This window comes from Melospiza georgiana, chromosome 24 (genome assembly GCF_028018845.1).
Source record: "Melospiza georgiana isolate bMelGeo1 chromosome 24, bMelGeo1.pri, whole genome shotgun sequence".
Lineage (NCBI taxonomy): Eukaryota > Metazoa > Chordata > Aves > Passeriformes > Passerellidae > Melospiza > Melospiza georgiana.
In genome coordinates, this window is record NC_080453.1 from 3,570,685 (window position 1) to 3,581,770 (window position 11,086).

An 11,086-nucleotide genomic window follows, 5' to 3' on the forward strand; every position below is an offset into this window, starting at 1 on the left:
GGCTGAGCCGGGCTGCGAGTGCGGGGCAGAGCGCTGGCCCCGAGTATTAACCTGCCCTTCTGCGGAGGCTCCGAGCCAGCCCCTGACACGGCGGGGCCGGGGGGGCAGCGAGGGGAGAGGGGCAGGGAGAAGGAGCAGGAGGAGATGCTGCCGCAGGGTGGGGAGGGGGCGATGCCCAGCCCAGCCCTACCCCCGGGGCCCCCAGCCCCCCACAATGGCCCCATTGCTGCCGAGGGCACCGGGAGCTCTGGGGAGCGGGGGAAGGTGCGGAATGCGGGGCTGGAACAGTGGCAGCACTGAGAGCAGCCCTGGGAGGGGCTGTCCGCCCGCAGGGCTGGGGAACAGGGCCGGGGGGACAGCGAGGGGACAGCGGCAGCGTCACACGGTCCCTCTCAGTCCTGCCTGTGCCAAACCCGGGACAGCATCCTGTGGGACCAGGGGCTTGGCTCAGAACAGCCGCGGAGAGAGAGGCACGGGAAAGCAGAAGGGCTGGGTGCCAGGCTCTGCGCCAGGGGACAGCGAGGGGACAGCGGCAGCGTCACACGGGGCCCCTCTCAGTCCCCGCTGTGCCAAGGGCAGGGCTGGAGATCCCTGGCTTGAGGAAGGCTCAGAGCAGCAGCGGAGAGAGGCGCAGGAGGGCTGAGGGTGCCAGGCTCATGTCCTTCCCTCTGCAGAGCCCGGGGAGGACACAGTGCCAATTTCACACAGTCCCCTCTCAATCCCACCTATGCCAAGGCCGGGACAGCAGCGGAGAGAGGCACAGGACGGCTGGCAATGCCAGACTGGTGTCTTTCTCCCGGCAGAGCCCAGGGAGGGGACAGCGCCAGTGTCACACGGGTCTCCTCTCAGTCCCACCTGTGCCAAGGGCAGGAAGCCCTTTGGCATCTCTGCCTTGGGGGAAGACTCAGAGCAGTAGCGGACAGGGGCTCAGGAAAGCAAAAGGGCTCGGGGTGCCAGGCTCGTGTCCTTCCTCCTGCAGAGCCCAGGGAGGGGACAGCACCAGTGTCACACGGTGCCCTCTCAATCCCACCTGTGCCAAGCCCAGGACAGCATCCTGTGGGACCAGGGGCTTTGCTGCCCTCAGAGCAGCGGAGAGAGGCTCAGGGAGGCAGAGGAGGGTTTGGGAGCACGGTCACAATCCGCGATGCAGAAGAATTCACCTGCAGGGAACAGGCGCTGCTCTGTATGGCTGAGTCCCTGCGAGCAGAGCGGGCTCCAGAGCCCAAAGCAGATAAACAGGAGAGGCTGGGGACGGACAGACAGACAGACAGACAGACAGCTGCGGGCTTTGACTGAGCTGGCAGTGCAGCGTTCAGCTCCGCACACACGAGGGAGATGCAGCTCCTGACAGAAACCCAGCAGTCTCAATCAGCCTCCAAGGCTGAGGGTGCTGCAAATGAGGCGAAATTTCCTTTGTGGAGGAGCAGCAGGGAGATTTGGGAGCAGGGGAAGAGAGATTTAATGATGGATTTGTCACAAAGCAGTGCATCTTTTTCTGGTTTTTTAACGACTGTTTTACACTGCTGTCACTTGATTAAAGCCCTGCTCCTCGCATGGGTTGGGTTCTGCTCACCTTTCCCAGCAGCACATCCTTGGATCCCTCATCCATTTAATCTGCATTGTGTGAGTGCAGGGCCATGCAAAGTACCTTTAACTCAAAGCACACTTTCTCTTCCCTTATCCAGAGTCTTTCTTCCAAAAGCTCTTCAGCGGCCTGGGAGCTCCCTGGGAGAAAGGCTCTTTGATGAGGGGAAAGAAGGACCTGTCCTCACTGAAGCTCCCAGGCCCCTCTTAATTTTTTGACATTAAAGATTTTAATTAAAATATAAAAATCTGGCAATGTTCTCATGCAAAATCAGCATGGAATTGTCCCACTGTCTGCCACAGCATCAGTCCCAAGCTTTCAGCCAGCTCTGGAGCTGACAGATTTTCAGCCAGGAGGAGGAAATGCTGCAGGTGAGGATGGAGCAGCTGTGCCATGAGGAAAGGGTGGCAGGATTGGGATTGCTCAGCCTGGAGAAGACAAGGATTGGGTTGACCTCATTGAGACCTTCTGCTGCCTGAAGGAGCTGCAGGAAAGACGGAGAAAGACTTTGGACAAGGGATGGAGGGACAGGACACAGGGAATGCCCTCAAACTGAAAAAAATGGGATTGGATGGAATATTGTGATGGAATTGTTCCCTGAGAGGGTGGGCAGGGGCTGGGCTGGAATTGCCAGAGCAGCTGTGGCTGCCCCTGGAGCCCTGGCAGTGCCCAAGGCCAGGCTGGGCATTGGGGCTGGCAGCACCTGGTACAGTGGCAGGTGTCCCTGGGCTGCAATCAGCTGCCATTGAAGATCCCTTCCCACCCAAACCACTCTGGCATTCACATTCCTGAACCAAGGATGGAAACCAGCACCAAAACCCATTGCAGCAAATGGAGAAAGGAAAGGAAAGAATGATTTCCTGGCTGGTTCCAGGTGCCCCCAGTGCCATTTGCCACAGGGGGTTTGTAGGCTGGCAAGGCCTGGTTAGAGAGGTTTGGGCTGTGCCAGGGTGCCCAGAGCAGCTGTGGCTGCCCCTGGAGCCCTGGCAGTGCCCAAGGCCAGGCTGGACATTGGGGCTGGCACCACCTGGCACAGTGGGAGGTGTCCCTGCCACGGCAGGGGTGGCACTGGGTGGGATTTCAGGTCCCTTCCACCCCCTTCCTTTCCTCTGTGGATGCTTTCATGGATATATTTATAAAATCAGGGATTTAGGGCAGTGCAAACACAACAATCCCCTCCCGTGTTCACATACGTAGAGTTTGCTCCCCAAATAAAACTGCCCCCATCCATTTATGACTGTCGGGGCCCAGAGTGAAATAAAAGCCTGAAATTTGGGAGATTTTGCCCTGGACCCGTCTGGGTTGGGGTTTCTCCTGTTTTCCTGCCCTGCACACAAGGATCTCTTGGTGCAGACAGCACTTGCTCCCCATGAATGGGGATCATTCAGAGCCCTCTGTAAATGAAGCCTCTATGGCTGTTCTTGCGGGGAAAATATAAAGTTGCTCTGTGTCATTCTGCTGTTAATTAGCAAAGATAAATACATTTCAGGTGGATATTTTCACCAGCAGAGCTTGTGGCACACAAGCAGCATTAAAGCTTTGAAAAGAGGGCGAGAGGCAAAGGTGTGCTGGGAGCTCTGGGGCTGCATTGACGCCTCTGGAAAAGCAGTGTTTATTTTTAAAATATGAAACATCATTTCTCCCCAGGCTCCTGAGAAGGAGAACACTGGAGTCAATATTTCAAGAGGAAAATATGCATTTTGAGCTCTTCCTTAGCCTCCTGCAAGGTAAACACATAAACTGTGAACAGCCCGTGCTGGCCCCAGCATGGCCCTTGCCACTGTTGTGGCCTTCACGTGTCCTGGCAGGGGGAGGCTTTGCCTCTCCTCCAGCACCCTCAAACCCGTGGATCCTGACTCCAGAAGTGATGCTTTAATGTGGAAACCCAGAACACTGGGAATATTTCTCTGTCTGCTCTGTCCTGACTCCCAGGGGAGCTCTGACTTTGACCTTGATTCATGGAGAAGTTTCCTAAAGTTTCCTAAACTCCAGAATATGCTGGAATCCACAAAAGTGTGAAATAGATTCTAGAGAGCAGTGTAGGTGCATAATTTGGTGAGAAATTGAGGTTTTGGGATTTTTAGTGTGTTGTGGATGGAGGCAAGATGGAGGGCACAGGGTGCTGTCCTGGGTCTCTTCTTCATGCTTCTTTCTCAGGTTGCTGTTGATATTTTCTGCCCCGAGATGTGCAGGATGTCTCTGTTTCAGCCCGTGCATCCGAAGAACGAGTCAGAGCTCTTCAGTTTTCGGTCTTGAAGTTGTGTATTAATTCTTATCTATAAAATTTTCTTTCTGCCCAGCTGAGGTCTGCTTAGCAGGGCAGCCACAGGCACTCTGTGTTGTCCTTTTATACTACAAACTACATATAACATATTTACACTTAATTCCCAATACCTATCACCTGTGTTAGACAGTGCACTTCTACTCTAAACCAATCCCAAAGTGCCAACATCACTGCAGAAAATGGAGAACAAAAAGAAGAAGAAGAAAGGCTGGACACGCCCAAGTTCCTCCATCTTGTCCTCATAACCCCCATACCAAAAATCCTAAAATCTACATTTTCACCCTGTGATCATTTTATCATTACTCTATTCAAACCTGTGTGACTTTCATGTCTTCATACAAAGCTGGCAACTTTCTCCAGGGGTCACAATCAAATCCTGAGGTGCTTTGGGCAGCATGCCAATCTCTCCAAGCCTCCTGACGGGGTCCTTGGCAACTCTGGACACCCGGAGGGATGTGCTGAGTTCCGACACTTCTTCCTCCTTCTTCATGGGTTTGGGTGGCATTTTGTAATTGGGTGGAAAAGTCTGCATTGGGGGCTCTTTGGGATCAGTTATTAGGTTAAAAGGAAAAGAACCCAGGTGTCAGTTCTTAAGTGGATAATTTAGTCTTAAAAGACCTTGTAACCAGAGATTGTTGGCCATTTTGTGCCTTCTAATGAAAAGCTGCCAAACTCACAGTAGTGAGATTGTTTTACTGGTAAGAAATAATGAACACCTGAGCCCCAACATGAACTACTGTCTCAAGTACCTTCAATCCAGACCCAGAGAAACCCACAGCTGGTGACCCGATACTCTGAAACACTAAATGCTCCCTTTCCTTCCACTGATGGAGAACCCAAAAATTTTGGTGCCACCTTGCTCCTGCTGGAGGCAAAAGGTTCAGAGTCCCCCATGCTGGGTATTGGTGAGGTGACATCTCAAATTTTGGGGGCAGGTTTGGAAAAGAAGGACATGGAGGGGCTGGAGCCTGTCCAGGGAAGGGAACAGAGCTGGGGAAGGGTCTGGAGCCCCAGGAGGGGCTGAGGGAGCTGGGAAGGGGCTCAGCCTGGAGCAAAGGAGGCTCAGGGGGCCCTTGTGGCTCTGCACAGCTCCTGCCAGGAGGGCACAGCCGGGGGGGTCGGGCTGTGCCCCAGGGAACAGGGACAGGAGCAGAGGGAACGGCCTCAGGCTGGGCCAGGGCAGGGTTTGGGTATTTGGGAACATTTTCTCAGGGAAGGGTTGTGAAGCATTGGCTCAGGTGGAATCAAGAAGTGCTGGAGTCCCCATCCCAGCAATGTCCTAAGAGGGTGTGGAGGTGGCCCTTGGGGACACGGTCAGTGGTGTCAGTGGTGGTGTTGAGGGACAGAAGGACTTGGTGATCCCAGAGGTCCTTTCCAGCCTGAGGAATTCTGTGATTCCAATATTCCAGTGTGAGCTTAGGAGCTGCAGTTTGTCCTCCCCAGCACAGACAACTGGGAATCATCATCTGCGCCCAGGCAGGACAGAGCTTTGGGTTCCCCTCACTTCCAAAGCTCTGCAAGATTCCCCAAATTCCTCGTGGTTTCCTCGTGGTTCTTGTTGTCCTTCAGCTCCTCTGTTATTCTCCAGACAAATTTCCTGGTTTGCACATCCCTGATTTGCCAATTCCCCGTGGCAGAATTCCACTCTGCTGGACCCCTTCACCTTTAAAGTGCCAAATCTGCCAGTCTTGGAGCAGGGAAAGCGAAGTCCAGCTTAAGTATAAGTCCTGAAAGCAATAAAATGAAAACATTCAAGCAAAATTAAAGTTGGGGGAGGTGGCGACTCCTCATTTGTCATCACACAAATAACTGATGGAATAAATTATGTAAATGCAGATCTTCCTCCATCACAGCCCTTCCCAGGAATGCTGATCAGCTGGGAAAAGCCAGGAAAAACACCACTAGATTTTCCATTGGACTGGAAATTCTTGTTTAAAAGCAGCATTGCACTCACGCCATTTGTTCTGCTCAGGTTTTAGTTCAAAACTGCATTTTAGCTTTGGATTTCCCTATTTCCAGTAGACACCCCTGACTGCATTTAATATCTTGCTGTAAATTTCACCCTGCAGCGAGCCCAAGTGTTAAAATCAAAATGCAGCAGCAGTCCCTGAGGCACTGCTATGGAAATGACCCAGAAAAATGGGAAGGTTTTCTGGGGGAGGAAAAAGGAAATCAGGGATCTCAAGATGTTCCCAAACTTCCAGTGGAGTTCCAGCAGAAGGCAGGATAAGGAAATCACCTCAGGTTGGGCCCAGGAGAGGTTTTGAATTGATATTGAGAAAATTTTCATCATGGAAAGAATGAAATTTTCATTATGGTCAGGAATTGGCACAGGCTGCCCAGGGTAGTGGTGGAATCAAATCCCTGGAATTGCTCAAAAAAATCTGTGGATTGGGCATTTTAAGATGTGGTTTAGTGGTGACCATGACTGGACATGAAGATCCTAAAGGTTTTTCCCAACCTTAACAATGCCATAGTTAAACATTGGATTTTTCTTTATTTTTTTGTAGCCCTGGACCAGAAATTCTTCTCCAAAGGGATCTGGAGGGTGCCTGAGTCCCACAGATGAGGCAGAATGAAAAGGCTGGGAAGGGAGCAGCAGCCAAATTCCGAGTTGTTTGCTGTTGGTTTTTATTTCATTCTAAACAAACCCAGGATTTGTAGTAAACACAGCTCTGCTGCCCTCCAGCCTCCAGGAAGTTCCAAGGTTTTACAAATGCTCTGTAATTTCTGCCTATTTCTGGTTTCCTTTGATGTCCCAGGTGAGTGTTCCAAGCTGAATTCCCAGCTCCACTTTTCACCCTGCAGAGAAATGATGACAAAAGCTCCAATTCTTGTGTTTTACCCCCATAATGTTTCTATTTTGGTTTGGGGGATGGAGGGACCCCTCCCAACCTCCTGCATCCCCATTTCCCACCCTGGACATGAGGAATTACAGCAGCGGGGGCAGAGCAAAGCATCCAACAAATGATGCAAAGGAAAGGCTGGGGAGGCAGGAGTGGCTTTGAAAATAACCCCTGCACCGAGTCAGGATCAAAGGAATTTCTGTTTATCCTTCCAGCTGCAAAGAGCTGGCAAATATCCCTGGGGCTGCTGCTGGAAATAGCAAATGCTGTTTATGCCTGGGCGTTGTTTGTGTGTTTTATGGGTCACACTTATTTCACGGGGATCACTTTTTGTTTGTTCCCCCGTGCCCACAGCTTCCCCTGGGACTGAGCTGCCTCCTGGGCACGGTTCCTGCCTCTCCTGCTGGCCACCTGCAGGGCTCTGCTCCTCCATCCCTGCCTGCATTTCTCCACCTGTGCAATTCCTCCTTTCTGGCCTGGACCAGGAGGCTCTGAGGTTGTTTCTGTGCTAAAAACGGCTGGGATGGCACCAGAACTTTGTGCAATTTTGGGTGGCACAATTGAAAAAAGGTCTAAAGGTGTTAAAGAGCAGCCAAGAAGGGACATGGAGGTGGGAAAGGGTTTGGAGGAGCAGCTGAGGGCACTTGGAGTGTCCAGCTGGAGCAAAGAGATCTGCAGCTCCTCCCGAGGGGCAGCTCCCATCCCTGCTCTGGGACATGGACAGCAGCCAGGGCACGGCTGGGGCTGGGCCAGGGCAGCTCAGGCTGAGCTCAGGGCAAGGCTCTTCCCCCAGAGGGTGCTGGCACTGCCCAGGCTGCCCAGGCAATGGGCACGGCCCCGAGGCTGCCAGAGCTCCAGGGATGCCCAGGCTGGGCTTGCTGGGGGCTCTGGGCAGGGTTTGGCTTTGGGATTGATCATCCCTGTGGGTCCCTTCCAGCTCAGCACATTCCATGATTGTGTGAGAGTGAGGGATGGGGGAGATGAAGGATGGGGGAGAAATTTGGGCAGCGTTGCAGGGATGGCCAGGGTGGGGTTGGTGGGGGGTCTGGGCAGGGCCAGGGTTGGATCCATGATCCTGTGGGTCCCTCCAGCTGAGGATACTCCATGATTTGATGATCCTATGAAAGAACAGCAGGATAAGATTCACCAGTTGCAAATGTGGTCACTGTGTGGGCAACACCTTTTCTCCAAGGGTAATGACCCCAAACACCTGATGGATCAAGGCAAGGCACATAAAAACCCCAGAAATTAGAGGATCCCAGAATCCTGGGGAGTTTAGGCTGGAAGGGATCTTAAAGCCCATCCAGTGCCACCTCCTGCCATGGTTAGGGTCATGTTCCACCCTCCCAGGCTGCTCCAAGCCCATCCAAAATCAGAAGTGAAATACTTCCATTGGCAGGAATGTTCTACCAAATCCCCTTTTCCACTGGAGCTTTTGCTGGGTGGAAAAGCCACAGGCAGCCAGGGAATTTAATGGTCATCCCTGGAGTCCAGGAACATCTCAGACTCCAGGAGATGTTGTTGGTTCAGTCAAGACCCTCTCATTTATCTGTGCTGAGATCCTCAGCTCAATCATCAGCTCAATCTTCCCCTCCACCAGGGAACTACTGCTCATTTCTCCTCTGCCCTGACCAAAATCCAGCTTGGAGCAGCGCTGGGATCTTTGTGTGAGCTGGGTCTGGGCTGGGGACACATCCATAAATCAGTTTGGAGAAGCCAAACCAGAATAACAGGGACATTAAAAGGGTCTTTTCTGAGTCTCCAGCCCAGCCCTGGTGGGGCTCAGGAGCAGCCTGGGCCAGGCTGGGCTCAGTTTGTGTTGGCCGAGCCCTGTGGCATTTCAGAAACCCAACCCCACGTCCTGTCTGCAGCTCAGCCTGGCTGGGAACTCACAATAAATCCACACATTTTATCAGGGCTGGGGAAACTGGAATGCTGGAATGCTGGAATGCTGAGCCCTGGAGGGAAAGCAGAGCCCAGGCAGGAGATGGGCTGGCTTGGTTAGAGCCAGGCTCAGTTAGACCAGGTGTGAACCCACACTGAAACCAACCCCAGCTCTGCCAGACACGTCCTGACCATATCTCAGCTACAGCAGCTCTGTTATCAAAGCCAATTAAAGCAAGAGGCCCAGGGACTGATTTACCCTGCTGCAGCCACTCAACAGCCAGGAACATTTCCCATTATTAGCAGGAATTTAATTAGAGAGAGCATCTGAACCACTGAAAGAGGCAGAGGAGGGGTTTTAACAGGATTTAGCAGGACCACATTGAGGAGCCCTCCTCTGGTTTGGAAACCAAGAGAATTCCCAACATTTCTCATTTGGGCAGCCGCAGTTAATGGGGTTTTGGTGGGAGGAGCCTGGTTAGATGTCCCAGAGCTGTCCCACAGCATCCCAGGCTCTAATAAGGAATATTTAGGGCAGGATGTGCTTTTCCAAAGGGAAGCCCCATCCCCAGGCCTCCTCCAGGCCTGGCTTGGAATAGCCATGGTAAGAAATATGAAGAGCTCCAGCACCCAGCCTGGTCCCATGGCTGTGAGCAAGAGCAGAAGTGTGAAATGTTCTGTCCCAGAGCTGCCCCAGGCTCTGATAAGGAATATTTAGGGCAGGATGTGCTTTTTCAAAGGGAAGCCCATCCCAAGGTCTCCTCCAAGCCTTGCTTGGAGCAGCCAAGAAGGCAAATGAGAACAGCTCCAGCAACCAGCACCCAGCCTGGTCCTGTGGCTGTGAGCAAGAGCAGAAGTGTGAAATGTTCTGTCCCAGAGCTGCCCCAGGCTCTGATATGGAGTACTTAGTGCTTTTCCAAAGGGAAGGCCCACCCTGAGGCCTCCTCCAGGCCCGGCTTGCAGCAGCTGAGGAGGGAAATGAGAATGGCTCCAGCACCCAGCCTGGTCCTGTGCCTGTGACCAAGAGCAGAAGTGTGGAATGTTCTATCCCAGAGGTGTCCCAAAACATCCCAAGCTCTGATAAAGGATGTTTAGGGCAGCATGTGGGAATTCCAAAGGGAATCTCCACCCTGGCAGCCCATCCTGAGGCCTCCCCCAGGCTTGTAGCAGCCAAGGAGGGAAGTGAGAACAACTCCAGCATCCAGCCGACTCCTGGCTGTGAGCAAGAGCAGAAGTGTGGAATGTTCTGTCCCAGAGCTGCCCCCAGGCTCTAATAAGGAATATTTAGGGCAGGATGTGCTTTTCCAAAGGGAAGCCCCATCCCCAGGCCTCCTCCAGGCCTGGCTTGGAGCAGCCATGGTAAGAAATAAGAAGAGTTCCAGCACCCAGCCAGGTCTTGTGGCTGTGAGCAAGAGCAGAAGTGTGAAATATTCTGTCCCACAGCATCCCAGGCTCTGATATGGAATATTTAGTGCTTTTCCAAAGCAAAGGCCCATCCTGAGGCCTCCTCCAGGCCTGTCCTGGAGCAGCCATGGAGGGAAATGAGAACAGCTCCAGCACCCAGCTTGGTCCTGTGGCTGTGAACAAGAGATGTGTGGGTGCTCAGTAACCAATTAATAATTCAAAGATCACATTTAATCTCTCCACAGAATAAAACAGGAGATCAGCCTGGGCCTTGCTGCAACAATCTGGGCCTTCCTGTGAAGTTTCCTGGTGGAATTTCCAGTTGCTCTCTTGCTCTTTGGTTACAGTTAAACAATTGGCAGATGTGGGGGCATAAAATTGATTTTCTGCTAGGAGAATTGGAGTTGTTTGAGCTTTTGGGAGGATTTCTGAGCATGTTTAAAAGCACTGGAACTACTGAGACGTCATCTAGGGCACCCTAGATTCACCACAGGTCTTCTGTGGAGCATCCTGGTACCCAAAACAAGGAGATGGAGCACAGAAGAATGAAATTATCCCCCCTTAATGGGAAAATCAGCTGGAAAATATACAACCAACATTATCTTCTTCATCCCCATTACAGAAACGCACATCGAGTGAAAAGAGCAGGGGCAGCAACACATTTCTTATTCATCCTCTGCAAATATTCCATTGAAGTTTGCTGATAAATATTCCATTGATGCCTGGTTTGTGCTGGTTCAGAGTGGAGCAGCCCCCTCTGGGCTGTGATCTGACTTCTGCATGAGGCTGGAATGGAGACTTTATTTAAGACTGAGAAAACCCCACATTTTTCCCACTGTGATGTTTGAAAAGAGCAGGAAATTATCCCAAATGGGGAGCAGATGTGGAATTCCAGGGACATCAGCAGTGCCATTGGTGACATCTACAGGGTCTGAGCTGTGCAGAGTCACTGGTGAACAGGCCACAGATCCTTATCACTGCTGATAAGGCAGAGAGGCAGGTTTTGAGAGGAAATTGAAGCAGAAATATCAGCTTTTCCTTTGCAGGCAGCACAAGCATGAGAAAGATGAGGACAAGGTCAAA